Source organism: Grammomys surdaster, unplaced genomic scaffold, assembly GCF_004785775.1.
Source record: "Grammomys surdaster isolate TR1022 unplaced genomic scaffold, NIH_TR_1.0 61, whole genome shotgun sequence".
NCBI lineage: Eukaryota > Metazoa > Chordata > Mammalia > Rodentia > Muridae > Grammomys > Grammomys surdaster.
This window is the reverse complement of record NW_021604563.1, coordinates 20,354,874-20,376,845: the sequence shown is the minus strand read 5'-3', so window position 1 is coordinate 20,376,845 and position 21,972 is coordinate 20,354,874.

Here is a 21,972-nt window from a genome sequence, read left to right as displayed (position 1 = left end):
AGAAAGGGAAACAGTCAGAAGATGAAGTTACTTGAGCTAGTAGCTTCCAAACACCAGCTAGTTTTCAATGTGGTTGAAGGTGCTACAAAAGGTCCTTTAGGAAAAAAGGCATCAGTTGTCTTACCCAGCTATGAACCCTATAAAGTATTATACCTTCTAGACAAACTACTCTGTGACTGGATGTGAAGCACACTCCACTGGAATGAATCTATAGTGAATACTGGAAACCTGCTCAAGAGCCCACATCTAGGTTAGGGTCATTGGCCCTAGCATGTAACTTAAGTCTATTATTTAATTAAACTAACATAACATTGTCTCACCTTCTAAATATGTGTGCTTATACCCATAGAAAATTACCACTTTAAGCCTGAACCAGAAAACCCCTTTTCCAATGAACTGCAGTAAACATGGAGAGTTACAGTTATATAAGGGGCTAAGAATTGTCTAACACACTGTCTAGTGTTCAGCCCTAAAAAAGACATTCATAGCATCCCCTCCAAAGATCAGGCAATAATGGAGACAAAGGATCAGAAAAAAAAGACAGAAGATAGGACTAAGGGTTGCAAAATGCTATCTTTGGGACAAAACATAACCATGACAATCATGAATTTTCAACACCTGCAGGTGACTGGTTTGTGTCTGTAGAGTACAGGCCTATCAACAGTCAGGGCTGGATGGAGAGGCTCTATCAGAGCCCTATACTTCACTGTTGAAATAGTTCCTACAGATAGATAGATTCAAGGAAATGGGAGATCATTGCTTTCAGCTGTGTGTCCACTGGCAGACTTACCAGGCTCCACTAGATAGTTGCAATCCAATATTCAGATAAATGGTCCCAGTTAAACAAAATGAATGACACAGGAAGACCAAAAGTCATCAGTTTGAGAAAGGAACTGGTGTGGAGGAGAGTAGGCACCTGGTAGGGGTGAGAAAGAGATGGGAGATAGTAAAGGAATGTCAAAAGACTAAAGAATGAAAGGTTCAGTTCTTGAGCGTTCCAGCAGTAGAGATTAACCCATACATACGTAACCCATATGTTGTTTCTTTGCCTAGAGATAAATTTCAGTAACAGAAGATACTCATCAGACAGGTTAGTTGACCTACAAGTAACAATATGTAATTGATAGAACAAATTAAACTTGTACAAAGAGTACAGATATACACTACAACAGTGTTACATTTTGAGGCCTTAGATGAGAGGTTGTAAAGAACAAAAAAGTGTAAAGTAAGGAAACACCATAAAATTCACAGCCTTGAAGGGAGATGGTTAGGATGGAAAACTCTTTGCTGACTCCAAATACTTGATTGGGTAAAGGGTGATCATCAACTTAGAGCATGCCTTGGCTTTGTCTCATACTCATGAAACAATTTAAGTCAAAATAACTTTTCTGTCATCAATTGCTTATTTTTATAATGTAGTTAACGCCTTTCTCTACCAATATTGCTTCAGAGAACAAGGTAGACAAATATACATGTTTCTAACACAGTGCCTAACATATTAATATTCAATACATGCTAGCTCTGATTATTTTGATTACTTTTAAAGAAAAGATTACCTACACATTGTAAATAAGAAAAAAATATGCTGTCACCCTTTGAAATAATATTAGGGTATTCTTAACTAGCTCTAAATGTGGCTCAGTAATCTTATAACAACATTCTATTTTCTATGCATTATGTACAATTTATTTTATGTGTGAGTTTCTTTTCTCTTTGTTTGAAGCTTTTTTGTTATCCTGTTAATTTGTTAAGGAGCTAAATACCTTTGATAGATACCACATATTTTTAAGTGAGCCATGGTTTTCTTTTTTTGAAAAAACAGGCTTTTATACTAGTTCAACTAGCTGGATGCCATCATTCTTTGTTTAATAACCTTTGCTGTCTCATCCCAAGATTCCAACACTCTGTTAATGTAAATCACTGTGTGATACTAACATAGTGTTCTAGAGGTGATTGCTGGCTCTAAACTCAGACAACACTTCTTTGTGATTCCCAAACCTTCCATATGCTGTCATCCTTTTGTGCTTCTGCTGCTTCTGCTATCTGGAATATTTACTTTTCTCTATCTCCAGTTTATCAGTTCAAAGCTTAAAGTGCACAGTCATAATTCTATTAAACAAGAGTATCTCTTTCCTTTTCAAACTCATTTTTCTTGGAGCATCATTGCTCATGCCTTTAAAGAGTCATTGTGTATGCCTTTAAAGAAACACTGACATCAGTTGGCCTTATGTTAAGATAGTTTGTTTAGGTGACTATTTCCCCTTAATTCTATCTAAAACTTCTTCTCAGGGATGGTATGTTGGCTAATTTTAAAGCCTCATAATGCTTAATACAATTATTTGCTAAAGGAAGATAGTGAGGTTTTGATGAATTTAAAAGAAAGGCATGCTGTTAGTGTGATGTCTAATATTTATCACCAACTTGATAAGATTTGAATTCACAAAAAGATAAACCTTAATGCATGTCTGTGAAGGATTACCTAGATTTGGGACACTGCTGGCTCTATCACTCTCCAGACTTTGGGCCACAACTCCACAAAAGAAAAAAAGAAAATGAAAGCTAGACACCATTACTCATTGCTCTGTTTCCTGAGTTTGAATGCGCCATGAACAGCTGCAGGGTGATACTGAGGTTATACTTTCCCTTCTTAGATTAACTTTTATTTTACCAAAATGGGGTCATATCATATAGATCTTTTGCATCTGGTTGATTTTACATAGCATGATTTTTTGATTGATTCATTTTCATTGTATCAAATTATACATTAGAATTTACTATTTTAACCAATTTTAAGCCTATAATTCAAAGTCATTGAGTAAACTCACAGTGTTTGGCAACCATCAATATTGCCCATTTCAAACTATTTTTTATCATTCCCAAACAGAAACTTTGTACTCATTAAACAATAACTCCTCATTTAATTCCATTAAGCCCCAGGTAACTTCTCCTGAGCTTTCTATCTTCAATAGTTTGCCTATTATACTAATGTCATATAAGAATGACACATATTTTATCCTTCTATGTATATTTCATTTAATATTATGTTTTAAGATTTAGCCCTGTTGTAGCATGTACAGAATCTAAATAAATTTTAATCCTGAATAGTGGTGTGTGTGTGTGTGTGTGTGTGTGTGTGTGTGTGTGTGTGTTTCTCGGGTTAGAGGCAATTGCCAGATTTTGTCATGACATGGTGGTCTTTTATGGTTAGTTGTTTGAAACACAAAGAGGTTCAGGGATTTCTCAACTGTCTCTGTTTTTTGACAGCACTGAGCTCACATAGAGTTCAAAACTGTCACATGATATACCATGCATTTGAGGGGGTGAGGAAAGAGGCTAAATATCCCAATGCATTATGAACGAGACTCCATGACAAACTGTATAGAAAGTGAGATGGAACTAAATCCAGGTTTTTAGTGTACTATTTATATTTCTTTTTCCACTAACTTCCAAAACTACCTGTTAATCTGGAGTAAGAGTAAATTTAGTAACAAATGGAAATTGTCAGTTATTCACCCTTACCAACTCCTTTTCCTGGGAGTCCACTAGTAATTTGCTCATGTAAACCTCACCAATTGCATTCTCTTCAGTTAATCTTAACTATGCTCCAAATCTGCAGTACAATCTGAAGGAATATGATTTGACCCAAAGAAAAGTGAAGTGATTCTGCATTGTAATAAATTGCCAATCACACCTTTCAGCTCTGTTCACATGTCCCTGAAATCTTCCTGCCATCAATTCTGTTCATTTGAGCCCTTATATTTCTCAAATCTCTGTAGGATAATTAAATTTGTTAAAACAGTATATTTAAAATTTAAACATATTCCTTTGTCTGGAAGCATTCCAAGACTATGTGACAAGAGGACAGAAACACACAAGAAATTAAACAGATGGAACAATTACTCTGGCTTTAAATCCTGTATGTTTTAAAGAAAAAGAACACTTTTTTCCAGTTGCAAATTTGAAATATGAAAAAAGCAGATCCTGAATGAATGGAAAATATTCCCTCATGTGATGGTATGTCAAGAAAGTTTTTGTGGTTTTAGTAAATACAAAACTTTAGAAGGAGGGAGAAGGGTGCTTTCAAAAAATACTGTCCTGTAAACAAAATCCATATGCAGTCTTCAAAGCATATCAGACTCTAAGCCCATTACATTTATATCTTGGAAAGTGATTATAACAATGCACACACAGTTATGTCTTGATGCTTCTTCTCAGATGTGACATTATCTTCTACTAGTTTGAGACGTCCTAAGTGAAAGGAGAGCAAACTCTAGACTCTGGGGCCCAGAAAGCCTAAAATGGTTGGATTGATGCCTTATCCCTAAAGCAGTATGTTGATGAATGCTTGTGTGCCGAGTACTGCAGAGGCTGAGTCAGTAGTTCATAGTCAAGAGCTAGAGAACAGACAGGGAAACATAGCACAATCCAATTTATAAAAATTCTTATTTTTATTCATGGTTGGTTACCAATGAGCTCTGAGCTAGACTTACAAGCAAACACCTTACACATAGCAGGCCAGTTTTTCTAAGTTTGGATTTTTTTTTTAAAGAAAATGTATTCATTGACAGAATCTTAAATTGTTGAAGAGGTATATGTTAGCCCATGAACATTATTGTGTTCTGAATAATTGGTTTTCTTATACCATAAAGGTATAAATCAGTATAAATAATGCAATGTTAGACTCACTGCCACAGGGAAAGATATTTATTGTTATTTTGAAGAAGGTCATATCATTGCTCAACGATGGAAGAAAAGAGAATTCATATGGAGTGTGAATTCTGTTGGGTTTCAGAAAACAGTATCCAGAGTAAAAGGCACAGAAGAAGTATAAGTAAGATTTCTTGCTGACATCCTCTTCTATTCCCCTGATACCTATTCCACTCCACTCCCCCATAAAAAATGGGATTTTTCTTCCCTGAGGCAGGTTAGACTAACTAGAACCCTTTTCCCTAAAAGAAAGCCATAAATCCTCAAAGCTATTATTTTAATTTTCTCCTATATTTTTTGTCTTACAGATGACCATAAAGATATTCTCTGACATATTTGGAAGGATGGCATTTAGACTCTCTATCCCAGAGTCCTGCACATGCCTTGGAGAAAGAAATGGTACTTACAGTAGCCGTTAGAAAATCTAGACAGGCCTCACTGTCTCAGTCTGTTTCTAGAAAAGCCTAATTTTATGTGGGTATATCTACAGGTTTGTCCAATCTTTATCAAACTCAAGCATAAAAATGGAGAATTCATATTGGGTCTTAAGATTTTCAATCTGGAGGATCACATTTGCATAAAATTGTGGCTAAATATTTGTTATGGCCAAAATTTGTTATGCTTTCCTCTTCTTTGTCCTTTGTTATAGGAAAGTCAGCCATCACTGTTTCAGATGATCTTGAAAGAGGTCAATCCCTTTTGTGCTTCTAAATTTCTGATTAGAAAAGTATATCACTAATCAAACAGGGAAAAATAAGTAAAATATTCTTGTCATTAGAATCTCTCTCTCTGGTTTTCCTCCCCAATTGGTTAGTAAAGTGTTTGGTGTGCAAGTGAGAACCTAAGTTTGATCTCTCAATCCCCACATAAAAACTGGATGTGATAACATGGCTCTGTAATTCTAGCACTCAAGGAGAAGAAGGCAGAGGCAGAGGACCTCTGGAACCTTCTTAGCAGCTAATCAGTGCACTCTGGGCTCAGAGCAGAACCTGTCTCAAAAGAAATAGCGTGGAGAAACAAAAACATCTGGCGTGCCTACACACGGAAGTGGAGGGGAGATTGAGGCAGCAGGCATGATGTGTAATGTAGAAGATAGGCAGAATTTACTACAGAGTAAAGTGTGTTACAGTTAATGGGTGGGAGTACATCAAGGCCAAGGAGACCATTATGTTGATTTGCACTGTAGGCAAGTTTTCTGATAGTTCAGAAATTTCTGAAACAGATGGCTTTCCTGAGAGGTATTTTCTTGCCCATGTGATTGTCAGGCCCGTTTGCATCAATTGTTCCACAAGGGTCACTGTATGACCTTGTTTTTTATCAGAGAGTCTCCTCCTATCTTACAAGGTTCAGGACTCCTGGAGTCAGGCTTAGTTTCAACTAATGATATTCTGGGAAGGTCAGGAAGTCACATATCCTCCCAGGATGGGAACTATGACTCAGGAGCCATTCTTCTAACCAGTAATTAAGAGCCCCACAGTTCCAATACTTGGTTTTCCCTGATGTTTATTATGAGGGAGGATTCCAGACCTAATGTCCTCTAATTCTGCTAATACCTAACTAGTTGCATAATAGCTTGACTGTAGTTCACTCCTGTTTCTATTCCATCTTGATAGAAGAGATCTAAGAACACAAAGAGAAATCTAAGTGGGAGAGATATTCACGTTAGAAAGAGCAACAGAGCAGGCAAACAAAGATCAGTGCTGATTACTGATTAACAAGGAAAGCAGGCAACAGGATTTTGCCTGTCACAAGTGCCTGTGGAAACCATCTGATTAGTAAATACGTTCAAAGTAAATTCCGAGGACTTTCGAAATGTGAGGATAATTTTCAAACTCTCTGAGCAAACCTAACAGAATCCCTGAACAACATGAAATCTAGGGCCATGGAAAAAAGGCTTAATTAAGAGGATCTAAGAAAAACAAAAATGTTTCACTCTGGACCAGACCATCATTGTTCTCTTCATTTTACGAGCTTGAATTCCCGTCAGCTTTGTAGGAAGGAAGAACTGGACACATGTTTCAATACTCCAGTCCATATTTTCAAAGTCCTTACCTCTTAATTATAGCACATAGACTTTAGTTAGAAATAATGCATGTGACTGTCACTCAAGAGAATTTTAAGGTGTCCGTAGAAATATTTTATCATTTAGAGTCCCAAGTTTAAGAAGTCCTTCAGGAACTTTTACATAGAGACATCTGGGACAGGTGCCTCTTGCCTCATTGTATGAGGTTAAAACAGATGATATTCAAACACAACCAAAGCAACTAATGTCAACATTATATCTTTCAAGATAGGCTAATTTCTTGCCAGATCAGTTGTACTCCAGGTTACCCAGGTTCTTTTCGTTGTACTGTAAGCATCCAATATAAAATGTCTTTGTGTATATTTTTAGGTTTTCGAGAGCAAGACTCTTTTATATCTTTTTTTTTAGTTAAATTGTTTTACTATTTACAGTTCATATGTTGCCCCCCTTCCCAGTCCCCCCCTCAGAGTTCTTCACCTATCTCCCCACCCGTTTGCCTCTGAGAGGATGCCCCTCCCACATTCCCCTTACCCATCCACTCCCCCATCTCGTGCCCTCCCCACATCCCTCTTCCCTGGGACATCAAGTCTCTAGGGATTAGTTGCATCCTCTCCCACTGAGACCAGACAAAGCAGTCAGTCCTCTACTACCTACCTGTTGGGACTGGCCCTAGGGGCGGTTGTGGGGGAGGGGGGACTGCTAAACCAGGAGAGTGAAGAACCAGAACCAGACTAAATGTGCTCTTTGGTTAGTGGCTTAGTCTCTGGAAGCTCCCAGGGGTCCAGGTTAGTTGATATTATTGTTCTTTCTATGGGGTTGCCATCCGCTTCAGTTCCTTCAGTCCTTCAGTAGGATCCCTGACCTCAACCCAGTTGTTGGCTGTCTCAGTCAGCTGCTGGCAGAACCTCTTAAAATCTCACTTCCTACTCAAAACCTGCTTTTGGAAAGCAGTGCTACTTTGATACTGTAATACACTTACTGCAAAAGGAGAGTGCTCCGTTTCTAGTCACATGCTTCCAACACAAAGGAATGTGCATATATACCATTAGTGCCCTCCCCACTAACTTTCATCTCCCTTAGTCAATCCATTCCATAGTTGGCAATCCCTTATTTATCTGTCTGCATAGGTTCCTTTAACTAGTAGAGTGGTTGTCACAAGTAACTTAGCTTTTCTCCATTTTGTTTCCCTGATTTTTATATTTAAAAATTAAAATTTTTTAATTAAAACATCATTTTCCACTCCCATCAGCTGCCCAAGGCCTCGGAAGAGGGTGAAAATTCATGCAATTGCCATCAGTTGTGGAGTCGGTCTGCTTTGTGCATCTCATCTGTGAGTAACAATGAAGAGTACATGGAGTCAGAATCGAAGTTTAAAGATACAGAAAATAATGCATTAGATTTTAGAGGGCTTCAGAGTGAAAAGAAGTTGAGGATTAATAAGCAGGAAATGGCTTTTCATCAGAAGATTAACCAGAAGGACTGAGACTTAACTAAGCAGGGCTCACAGGGATTCACAGAAACTGAAGCAGTAATTGCAGAGTCTGTGTGGATATGGCTTAGTCCCTCTGCATACATGCTGTGCTTGTTGGCTTGGTGTTTTGGGGACTCCTGACAGTGGGAGTGAGGTGTCTTTCACTCTTTTGCCTGATTTTGGGACCCTTTTTATTCTACTGGGTTGCCTTGCCCTGCCTTGATGTGAGAATTTGTTCCTGGTCTTACTGTATCTTGTGCTGTGTTCCTTTGATGTCCCTGGGAGGCCTGCTCATTTTTAGGGGGATCAGGGGGATCAGGGGACCATTTTTAGAGGATCAGGAATCTGGATTGGGAGTGGGGGTGGGAGGTGGATCTGGGGTAAAGAGAAGGTGGGGATACTGAGAGGAGTGGAGGGAGAGAAAGTTCAGTGTGGATGCATTGCATGAAAGAAAAATAAACATTTTAAAATATCATTTCCCTCTTTCCTTTCTACCCCTCTAATCCAGTGGTTCTCAACCTGTGGGTCATGACCTCTTTTGCGGGGGTGTCAAATGACATTTTCACAGGGGTCACATTTCAGATATTCTGCATATCAGAGACTTACTTTACAATTCATAACAGTAGCAAGATTATGGTTATAAAATAGCAACAAAATTAAATTTTTTTTGGTTGGTGGTCACCACAAGTGTCTGCAGATTAGGAAGGCTGAGAAGTACCACTCTAATCCCTCCCATTTACCCCTTGCTTTCTCTCTCAAATTTATAGAATCTTTTTCTATGCTGTTACATAGATGATAGATAGATAGATAGATAGATAGATAGATAGATAGATAGATAGATACCAAATATATAAATATAATCTGCTCAGCATATCATTACTTGTATGTATATGAATCCAGGGCTCATCACTTGTACTTGATAACCAATAAAGGGACACTTCCCTGGGGAAGAGTATTTCTCCCCCTTCCAGCATTCCTTAGTTGTCTGTAGTTCTTTGTCTAGGGTTGAGGCCATGAGATTTTCCCCTCCTACATTAACATGTCTCATTGGTGTCCAAAAATTTTATGCAAATTTTGTGTATTTTAAACATAATCACCTTTCCTCCATTAATACTTCTCAGATCCAACCTCTGCTTTCCCCTCTCAACCAATTTTGTGTCCTTTTGATTTTCTTCCCATTGAAGACAATTCAAGCTCTAAATGTTCTTTCATGCTTTCTACTAGAGTATAATCAACTTATCAGGGACTACACTCTTAGAGCAACCTGCCCCTTCTACACTAACTACAGCCAGTAGCCCCTAGAGATGGAACTTCATACCCGTATGCTTTTTATTCTGGGATTTGGTCTAGTTTGGACTTGCACAAGTACTGTCTACACCATCACAATCTCTGTGAATTCATATCTGTAACTGCCCTGCTGTGTCCAGAAGACACAGTTTCCTTATAGTCATTCATCAATTCTAGCGTTTTCAGTCCCCTCTACCACAGTGATTCCTGAGCCTTGGGAGGAGGGAGTAGAGTTTCACTTATGGGTGAATGTTCTGCAGAGTCTTATTCTCTGCACCTTGGCCAGTTATGGTTCTCAGAACCTTCTCTAGTAAGAGTTGAGGGATGGCTGAATCTGTGAGTATAATGCTGAATAATCAGGAGTTGGTTTACTACTGTGTCTATTCAGCAGTGTAATTGTAAAAGGTTCTCCCCCAGGGCATATAACTTGGCTATTCATTGGTTCCTGATCCAATATTGGTGCCAGGTATCGAGTTGATCTTGTGGACTGGCCCTTAACCCAATCAGGAAGTTATTTGTTACTTGCACAACATTCACTGTTGGTGGGCGTGAAGTCTAGTGCAGCTGTTATGGGAATCAGTGTGATGGCTTTTCAAAAAACCAAAACGAAATCTACCACATATATTAGTTACTTTTCTATTGCTATGATAAAGCTCCATGACCAAGCCAGCCCCTAAGAACTCACTTTCTTCAACAAGGCCACACCTCCCAAGACTTCACAAACAGCACTTCCAATTTGAGAACAGGTATTCAAGTGCCAGAGACTGTAGAGGATACTTTATCCAAATCACAACACACACAGTCCCTTTATTTCCACCCAGTGTAAAGAACTGTGTCAGGAAAGCCTTTCCTTTTTCGACCTTAATAGTTCCTCTCATAAGTTCTGGAAAATTCATAATCAAATATAGCATACGATCATTTATATAGAGAAAACATTCATGTCAAAGTAAAATGAAATATTGAGATCAATTCTAAGCCACATGAATGTGTTCACAGGGATACTCACTGAACATAAACAATGATATCTCAGGGTTTACCGGTCTTCTCTAAATTTACTTCTCCCCAAGCACCAAAGTTCAAAACAAAGAAATATCCTTTTTCTTTAAGGGAGCTGTCTTGTTTTAGTTCATCTATTTGGGAAGCTATAGAGCTTTCCATTGCAACAGCATGGGATTTCACATTTTTAATGCAATGATTTGCATTTATGGCCTAGCAAAGAACACTTCCATCACTTAGAGCATTATTCTTATGAGGAAGGAAATACATTTCAAAAATTTTATGTAAATTGAATGTGGAAAACATAATGGGCTCACACATTCAATAGCCCAACATTAAGTTTTATATTCAATTATAGAAAATGAAGCTATTGTAGTCACATGTACAACTATGAAATGATTGATTGCATCTTCTCAATGACTTTATCTCAAACCTGGACCATGTCCTAGGGATAGAAAATGTGAGGCATAGGCAGAAGCAGCAATGATCCCTTTATACACTGCTTTATTTGAGTTTCACCTCGAACTGTACTCTTCGCTAGAATCTTGTAGTAGCTCTCATGTTTTTCCTTTGACAAAGCACCATGTGATTCTTCCAGTGTCTGAATCTTCCTCATTTCAATGGGTTATTTAAAATAATATTATTACATCCAATACAGAGAAAAAGTAAAATGACTGTGCAAGCATTTCAAAGCCCTCTAGCCAACTACTAATTCTAATGCCAACTTTTGCATGTATTACTGTGGTGTATATAAATCTTGGCATACTGCTGCTTTATTATCAACTATGGAGAGTTAATTTTAATCTTTAAATGCTAAAAATACTACGTATATGGAGATTTGAATCTTATCAAGATGTTATAAATAGTGAAAAAATAGAAAATCCTATCAACTGTTCTTCTTAAGAATTCAGTAGCTAACTAGATATTTTTGGCCACTAAGTGAAATTTCTACTGCCAAGAATGAGCTATATCTAATTGAGTTGTTTGGCAATGAGTCACCATGGAGACCCACAAACAACCCAGACTATTGCCAAAGTTATTAGTTGCTCTTCACAAACTGATAGCAAGGCCCTATTACTGAAGACAACACCTACACAACTCATTGAAGATAGAGAAATTGAGCTGGTATCTACTTACATAGAGCCTCAACCCCTACTGACCAGGGTTTATGGTACAGGAAGGTACTAAAGGAGAAAGGTAAACACCAACCCAGCTAAACTCTTTGATTTCTAATGTTGACCTGAAATAGTGGATTGTGGGAGTAACCAAACACTTTCTGATTGGATTTATGGCCAACTCCATGGGAACACACGGAAGAACATAGCAATGCCATCCGGAAATACTCATATCTTGCTCAGCTATCATCACAGAAGCTTCTTCCTGTGGCAGATGGGAACCAATACAGAGAACCACAGGTGGACAATGTGCAGAGTATGAGAGGCTTTGGAACACTCATTACTAAATGGGATGTCATCATTAGATCCCTCCCTTTGGGGCTCAGGGAACTCTGAAAGAGGAAGCAGAAAGATTGTAGGAGTCACTGGGAAAGGAAGATAGCAAAGAAACAGTGTCTTTCTGATACAATAGGACTTATGCACATGTAAACTCACAAAGACTGAGGCAGCATGCACAGGACCTGCACAGGTTCAAACCAGATGGCATCCTAGCAGTGAGTAGGTTAAGTGGACACAATCCTCATCCCCAACTAAGCTATTCTGTAATTGATACTCACTCTCACAAACTACACTTAACAGCAAGCCCCACGCCAGTAGTAAATGTCTAACACAAAACTAACTCAATGGTATTTTTGAGATTATTTTTGTCTCATATTACTTTGTTTATACTTTTAAATTTTTTGTCTTTTGTTTATATATTATGGCTTCTCAATTTTTGTTTTTAATATGTTCTGCTTTTGTGATTTGAAACTTTTTAGTTTTCCTCTTTCTGTTTTCTAAAGAGAGAGAAAGAAGATATGGAGTTGAACAGTTGTGGAGGTAGGAAGAATCTGGGAGGAAATGGGGGAGGGGAAACCATGATCAGAATATGTTGTATAAATTTACAATCAAAAAACAAAGAATTTCAGAACTACATTTTGATTTATTTCTTCTAATTATAAGATCTTACCTCTTAAGATCTTTTCTTCAGATAACAAAATTAAACTAATGAATCTTCTAATACTAAATATGGTTTTATATGAAAAGAAATTGAGAAGAAGCATATTTGAAAGGAAGAAATATGGTGGACAAGGCCCTCAGGCTTTGCCTTTTCATCTGTTTCTACTGCTGCCACCTAGTGTTTTGTTTATTTTGGGGATTAACTTTCATCACACTGTATCTCTGAATGCCATTATAGGAAGGAACTTGGAGATTCTCCTTTGTACTGTTCAACATTTTTCCTCTTTGACCATATATAGGAAATGCAACTCCCAGCTTTGAAGATCTTGGTAGTTTGTTAATTCTTTCTACCCATTTGTCATTCCGAAAGATGTTTACTGACAACAAGGATCCTGTGACTAGAATTCTCTATGTTAAATAATCACAGAATATGAGTACCAGAAAGGTTACTAAAGTAAACAGAACAAACCACCACAGATAAATGGATGGAGATGGAACCAATCATTCTGATTGAGGTAATCCAGGACCAGAATGGCAAATGTCTCATATTTTCTCTGGTTTATAAATAAATGTTAGCTTTGAATTTTCAGATACATGTGTTTCATTTGGAATATCCATAGAGGTCAGAAGATTAGTAAGAAGATCAGTAAGTATCAAGGGACATGACCTTTGAGAAAGGGAAAAGAGACAATGGTATAAAGCTTTAAAGAGTAACAAAGAAATAGGAAAGGTTGAATGGGAAGATAGGGTAGAGGAGGAAATATTCAGAGGGATAACTAACACTAAAGACCTTTCAAAAATCTCATGTGGAAACCTACTACTGTAGAAACTTTCTACAATATACACATATACAAAAATAATCTCAATTCAATTAACCTCTAACATCAATTGAATTGCCATGTAATGGAACAGCAATGTCTCTACTAGATATCACAGGCAATCAAAACAAACAAACAAAAAAGCCCAGAGTTCCAAACGGGTTATCTCTTTTAGAGTTGTCATCTAGGGAGATCTTACAGACCTCCCCAAATATTATAGACTATTTGTCAGTGTTCTTGTTTACCCTCCAGAACTTGATGGAAAGACCATTTTGCCAAAGATATCAAATATTTAAGTCAAAGAACATGAAAGAATAAAGCTAGGACTCACTTTAAAGCTTCTCCCATACTGGCTAGCTTTCATACTGCTGGAAGTTGTTAATGCATGGTACCAGCAAAGAAAAGTTATCATCACTCTTACCAAAAGGTGAACTCCACAAGCTACAGTAATGACCATCCTGGCAAGATGTGGCCACTTGTGCAAAAATGACTTTAATGTTATGGGAATAACCAATCACTTTTTAAATTTAATTTAATTTAATGCCTGTTCCACAAAAAGGAACTCATAGTTGGTACCATTAGGGGAGCCAAGAACCTGAAGCTAGGTAGGTAATAGGCCTTATTTAACAGTGTTAAAGCAACTCCTAAAACTTAACATTACACCCATAGGTAAATGCATATCTCAGCACTCATCAGAGAAACGTTCTTATGCAATAGATGGTGATTAATAAAAAGACCAACAGCCAGACAATGTGCAGAAAATAAAGGACTGCAGAATGCTCAGCTCTAAACAGTACATCTATATTATATACTCTCTTACAAGTCTTGCAGATCATTGTGGAAGAGGGGAACAGAAAGATTCTAAGAGCCTGAGGTATTGGATGACTATAAAACATTGGTTTTTCGGATAAAATAAGGTAGCTGCACATAAGGACTCATAGCAATTGTGACATTATGCACAAGACCTGTGAAAGCTCAAGCCAGACATAATCCCAGCGTGGGAAGAGGGAGTGTACACGAGTTCCCTCCCCTAATGACCTAATGAAGGGACTATCAGAAGGAGCAAGAGAATGAGAACGAGAGAGAGAGAGAGAGAGAGAGAGAGAGAGAGAGAGAGAGAGAGAGAGAGAGAGAGAGAGAGAGAGAACTCTGTGAGCCTTACAAAGAGACACTGGGTTCTCTAGCTACTCAAGCTTATGGGGAGCAGGAAAGAAAATGCCAAGCATGCTGGCTGTGTGGCTGTCGGTGGGGTTTAGTGGTAGAAGTGTTGTATAAACACACAAGGTTCTGGGTTCCATCCCCAGAGCTACAACACAAGCCACTGAGAAAAAAAATAAAGAAGACACTCTGCCTCAGCATCCTTGTTGTCAATTTGCTAGACAAGCTGCTTTCAGTAACAGCAGAAAAGAAGGATCAGCCTATCTCGGTGGGTGGATATGTCTGGCAGTTCTTTTGAGTCCTAACGATAGGCAATAATGCCTACTATGTCTGCCTGGCATCAGTCTTCTTTGTCCTGCCTTGATGTCTGCTTTGGTTTCTGCCCCATCGTGCCCTGAGAACCCACTGCTTTTGTTTGCACTTTCTAGTTACTGTGAAAAAACCTGGTTAATAAAAGAGCATTCCACGGGTGCAAGTGGTAAATTCATGGGCCTTAAGAAAGGAAGGAGAGATAGAGGTAAATGTAGAGGTGGTGGTGGTAGAGGTAGAGGTAGAGAGCTAGAGAGCTAGAGAGGTAGAGACGTAGAGAGGTAGAGGCAGAGGTAGAGGCAGAGGTAGAGAGGTAGATGTCGATATGCTATAACATGCACAAGACTTATACAAAATCTATGTAGACAAAATTCTAATATGAACGGGGTGGTAGTCAGAGAGCCCAAACTCCAGCTAAGGAGCTGTGTGTAATTGATGGCTAATGGGAAGAAGGGTCAGTTTTCTACAGAGATGCAGCCCCTGAGAAGCTACTCATGCTTCAGGAATTAATTGGCCATATATTTATGTGCATTCTGGCAGTAATAATTAGACTTCATGGATTTGAAAAAATACAAAAACACATAAAATTTGGAGAGAATAATTGTGATGAGAATAGAGGAGGAGATGGAAGGGAGGGATTTGGGGGATGGACTTGATTGAAATACATTGTATGCATGTATGTATGTACACATGTATGTATGCATGTATGTATGCATGTATGTATGTATATATGTATGTATGTATACCATTCTCTGTTAAATTTTTTAAAGAGCAATGCTGGACACAGTAGTTTATTATGGTGAACACTACCCCATCTAGTCCTCCATAATCTACAATCTACTTTACATAAGCAATCCCTGGTCTACTCTGCCCTTTAGACCACACTGCATTTTATTCCTAATGGTCTTGCTGGGGCTAGCTTGTGTTGTGCAGCCATGCTTAGTTCCAAAAGGTAATAAAACTATATTCTAGGCTGCTGTGCTTAACTCTGGAGCCAGCTCTCTGGTCCTAACAGGTTCCCATTCAGCATTGTGACTGTTGCCTTTCCATCTGCCACACCTGGGCAATGAAATGACCCAATGCAGAGTAGACGGTCTCTATTCCCAGTAGGGTAGACAATCTCTATTCCCTGTATATGTTCTTTCAAGGGACAAAAAAATGTACCTGGATACTCTGAGGGGGATAATACCCACACATATTCAGACTTCTTAAACATTTTAGCTGTACTATCTTATGAGTTATATCTTCTGTGAACTGTTGATCAGGCTTCTAAGTTTTCCAGAATTCTGTTAGTGCAGCATTTAATTTTCTATTAATTTTCCCCAAAGAACAGCAGATTGGAATGAATCTTACTACATTTGCTTTTGAGTGACCCTGAAGGTCATTTATTCTTTATCAATATTCCACTTTATGAACCAAATTTACATGGTGATCTAAGTCACCTACATCCACAAAATCCTCTCCTAAATCATAAAGATGGCACCCAAACTTGGTGTTCAGCAATGCAACTAAAGCCAAACACCAGTCCTGAGGCTAGTACTGAAACAGAACCATGTGTAACCCAGGCTATTCATGATCCCACACATGCATCAGGAATTACATGTTCTTTAGTCCATCAGCCATGTGAAGACATACCCATATTTGCATGGCAGTCGCCATGTATTATATTCCCATACCATGAGGACTATGACCCTGGGATTCTCTTGAATGACGTTGTACTTTTAGATGGCTTGGGCTTGGCTGCATATTTTATTATTTATCACAGGAAGCATTAACAACAGCCCTCCGGGTTACATCAGCAATAACAATTGGTGAAGAGACAAGACTCTCCAAACAGCTGAGATGCCTGCAATTTGTGCAAGGAGGAGTGGTTGTATAAAGCCCATTAGGAGGGATGAGACAGGAAACTAATTCTGACCTGTGAGAGCTTAGAGTATCTCTAGGGACAATCCTGATATGGCTATCTTTCCCCAGTTGGTAGGAAATGGTATGCCTCCCTGTAGTAGTGACAGCTGATGTTCCCTGTGATGAATGACAGAAAACATGGAACCACTCCTCCCTTTGATTCTCTTGGTTCCTGTTTATGTGCTAAACTTTCTGTGTGACTTTTCTCAGAGAGATGTGAACAAATGTGGATTCACCCTAGATAGCACACCAACAGACTAAAGAAGGAATTTCATCCAAGTCTAGCTCAGTCCTCAGTGCTTTATTGAGGTTACTTACCGGAAGCTTGAGTGACTCAAACACAGATGCATCCTGAAAAGCCCATCCCAGCATAAATGATGGCTAATGAAAGCCACAGCCCCAGAGCTCCTTGCACAACTTGCAGGCAGCTCAGCTGATTGGAGAGTCTTGTATCCTGACCAATTGTTATTGCTGTCTTAACCTTCTGGACCTGTGTTGTTAATCAAGAGTCAGAAGCTTCCCGAGCTAGCTTTATTTCATTTACTTCCTGCTTCTAATAAACCTCTTTCCTCCCTCCAGGAAGGTTTCAATTAAGAAGAAAGAGCTATACAACAAAGAACACAACAGTTGCATAGAGATAATTTTTTTCTTTCCACGTTGGATATACTTTTTTATTAAATTAGTTTTCCATATTAAAATCTCTGAAACAATGTTTAACAGAGACAGTGAAAGTTGAAATCCTATTTAGGGATTCCCTACTTGTAAAACTAAAACATTCAACTGTTCATAAATAAATGCAATGTTAGTTATGGGTTTTTCAAGTGCCAGCTATCAGCTTCTAAGAGTTGTTTGCTGCAAGCTTTTATTGTCCATGGCATTGCATTTGGTCAAATGCTTTTCTTGAATCTAAAGGCATGAACATGGCATGAACATATCAATTTCTTTTTATTAATATTGATTTTGAGACTTAAGCCACCTGCTTTTGATGAAAATAGAGGAAATTTGTCAGGCAGATAGATCTCCATAACCAGCAGGTCTGCTTCTTGTCTTTGACAAGCAGTTCTAATCTGTCCAGAAGTGTCATTGGTCCTGTGTGCAGTTCTGTCCTGGCCATCAGCCAGAAATGCATCTGCTAGATGCACTTTTTGTTTTCTTCCTTAGCGTAGCAACATAATGAGCACAGCTGCCTGAAAGCTATGTGTGAACAAATACAACATTGGCCTTCAGAGTTGTGCATCAGAATACTACTCCATTCACTGGGATGGAGAGGTTAGTGGATAGTTTGTGGAGATCTGTGGTTGGACCAGGTGGACTAGCCAGCTCACCTCTCCTTATTTCAGCTAAGTCATTGGAAATACCAATTTGCTTTCTTAGTAAAAAGCCTTCTGATCCCCCCAGACAAAGCCCCTCGGAGACAACCATCTCTTGGGAAACCTCTCACACAGTAGCTTGCTTGCTTGCTCTCTGCAATTAATCCTTCTTTTAAAAGCCTTTACTCTATGGTAAAACTCCTTTTAAAACTGCTGTCAAAAATTCATTTCTCAAGTTCACATGACAAAGGATTCAGAGTTATTCACTCAGTGGCAGTTTTGATGACCATGGACATCTGGCACTTTAGCCGGGGTTTCAGACACCGGAGATGAGAATGTCTCTATTGTTCTCAAAGACAACCACTTAGCCCCCATCACTCTGAGGACAAGTCTTACTTGTGTATAGCTTTTTACATTATTAGATTTGGTTTGGGTTTTTTCAGTACTTTGGTTGAATTTTTTCATGTATCTGTATTTAAGACAAATATTATTGTGTAGTTATCTTATGATATTTTATCAGACTCGGTTGTCATTTTAATACAGGCGTAACAGAATTTGCTGGATTTTTTTTTTAAATTCTGTAGCAATTTACCAAAGATTAGTATTGATTTTCCTTTAAATATTCATTAAAAGTTACCAGTGACAACATATTAAACTGAGATTTTGTTTTTGAGAAAAAATAAAATGCTAATTTAATCATTTTACTTGTACAGTTCTAAACACTATCTCTCTTTTTAGTTTTGGCAGTTTGTGACTTCCTATGAACATATCTTTCACGAATGTTATCTAATCTAATTGCATGCTGATCATTATAGACATTTTCCCTTCCCCTAAATTCAATGTCTAGCTTCTATTCTTTCATGTTTCAGAAGCTATAGCCTTTAGGAGGCAAAACTTAGGTGATATCAAAAGGATAAGTGATTGCTATTGGTGTCCTTACAAGAGACATCAAGTCTTAGTATTTGTGTCTCTCTCCAACTAGATATACACTCATCCTCCCAGGACAAGATTTAGAAGAAAGCAATCTAGTTAGCATTTTGATCTTTGACATCTAGTCTGTGGACAGTGAGAAATCTCATTTCAATTGCTCAAGCCACTCAGTTTGTTCATAGTATTTCCTAACAATCCTTTTGATTTCTTGTGGGGTAGGTTATGGTATTTATTTTATATTCTTGATTTTAATGACTTCATTTTTTTTTCTGTTATTTTCCTCACTGATGTAGTGCACATTTGCCTGATATTGCTGATATTTCTGGAGACATTTTTTTATTTCAATGTATTCATAGCAGTTTTCTAAATTTCATTTCATTTTAGCTGTCTCATTGCTGTCCTTTTCCTTGGCTTACTTTGAGCTCTATGTATTTTTTCTTCTATATTTACAGTTTTCAAGATCTCTAATAATAATTTTCATCTTAAAGCCTACGTTGGCTTATTTCACTGTACTCCTTTCTCCTTTGTTTGCTGTTTGCACTCTCTTGCTGTCTCTTTGTATCTTTGAATTAAAAATTATTCCATATATACTGAATAGAACTGGATTTTTAAATCTTTTTAGGTTTTATGTATATGAGCAATTTGTTTGCATATATGTGTTATGTCCCATGCATGCCTGGTGCCCTTGAAAATCAGAAGTGGGGAATCAGAGCCCAGAACTGGAATTACAAATGGTTGTGGTCTGGGAATCAAATCTGGCTCCTCTGGAAGAGCAACAAGTGCTCTTAACTGCCCTTGTTTTCCAAAGAATGTGTTAAAGTTTGTTTATTGATTATATTATTTGGTTCATTCACATTTGATGTTAGTATTTATACGGATTAATTTCCCTTTGCCATATTTGCTTTCATATTTACAACTTGTATTTATTTTGTTATTAGCAACCCTGGGCAGTGTCACCCACTTCCCAACCCGGAGGCTAGATATTTGATACTGTTAATTGCTTGGTTATGTATTTTGTAACTAGCTAGATGACTTTACTGGAAAAATTTCTCTCCTAATTAAGAGACTCAGTTTACTCTTGAATGTAGTTCAGCCTGTGGCATGCTCACAGTCACCCCACCAAATCAGTCCTTTGGCAGAGGTCTCTTCTACCTCTGGCTATATTTTAAAATCCATTAATTAAGGGAGTCAATTACACTTAAAATGAATCCAATAAAAACTGCCCTCTTCCCTGACCTTCCCTGTCCCTGCCAACAAATATATTCACCATTCTCCACAATCTCTTTGTTTTGAGACACCATATATAGGTCAGCCCTTGACCACAGTGCATAAGTACTGTCATAGGTCCAAGTTTCCATTGTCTTTAAGATGGTTTTTAGACTTGATGGCAATATTTACTGCCTCTAGGATGAGATTAGTCTTTTACTGAAAATGTTTCTCTCTGGTTTCTCCCCAACCCCAGGCAAAATCTGTGAGTCAAGGCTCTGGAATGTCAAACCTCCTGGTAAAAGACTCCCCCCACCCCCACTTTGTGGAAGCTGAGCATTTAGTCTGGATAGAGCAGTAGCTGAGGTTTCCATCATGGTGTGTAAATATTTCATGAGCTGGGGCAAAGGTTATCAGGGCTGGCATCTGAGGCAGCAGCAGGAAGACAGAATTTCAGTTTATGTATTAAGCAGTGCCCAAGGCCCAGGGTTATTGATATATCCTCCAACTAGGAAGAAAATGTGTGTGTTTTAGGAGGGAGCTTAAACAACAGGTTTTCATTTACCTTAATAAATTTTCATAGTTTTGGTCTATTTACTGTTTGCCCTTTGGACCTTTTCCAGCAACTCTTAGTGATTTAAAAAATATTTTTCATAAGTTTCACCAAGAAGTAAGTCATTGGAGTTCTCGTTGCTCTGCCATTAATTTCCAATTACATTATACTACTGCATTTGATAAGCTATCCCTTACAAACACTTCTCCCAAATACTTTAGTAGAGAGATTTGCCTTCACATAAATTAATTTAACATGGACATGGTGCTTACCAAGCTTCTGAGAATGAGGAGCCTTCAGTAGCAGTTCACTTTACAGATTAAGAAGATACAAAATAAGCAAGAAAGGTCAAAAAATAGAACATAGAGCCTCATAGAAGTTAATGTTCAATTTCAACCTTGCACAGATAATGACAACTGGAACCAAGGAAAACAAGAAGAGACTTGGCAAGAGAGACCTAGCAAACTTCTGACTAAACAAGCCCACAGCCTTTGTTAAGATGGAAGTAGAAATCTTACAGTTTATTTCCAATGAGAGTTTTTAACAATTTTGCTTTCCTATGCAAGTTCTTCATCTGTAGATGGAGCTAATGATAATGACTTTCTAATAAAGTTTGACAGGTCGGGAAGCTTATTATATTAAGTAATAGAATGATTCTGACATTAAAATGCTACAGGTTAACACTAATACATGTAAATACCCCATTCTCATCCATTCCACAGCAAAAATACAAAAACACACCTCAGGAGCTTCTCTCTTATTTCCAGTGATTTAGATGTGAAGCTGCTCTTTGGGAACTAACAACAAGCAAACATTGAATATTTTTCACTCTTGGCATCTTCCCAAACCTGCTGGCCTCTCTTTTCTGAGATGAGTCTTAGAGAGATCTTAAGGTATCTTTTTACTTCCTCTCTCCTCCCCCGGCCTCTCTCAGGGCCACTAAGGATTAGAATTTCCCCCAAAAATCCCATGCTGGGGAAGGAGGAAAGGCCACCAAAGGGAGCCTAGGTAACAGGAAAGGAGTTTGTTTCCCAGTCAAATCTACACATTCCAATATGCTAGCTTCATCTTGCCTATATCACTAAGGGCAAGACAGAGGATTTCTTTTGACCACGTTCTGGCTAAAACTGTAAAATAACCATCTGTTCCCATCAATTTTTATCTCCTAATTGTTAAGAGAAATGT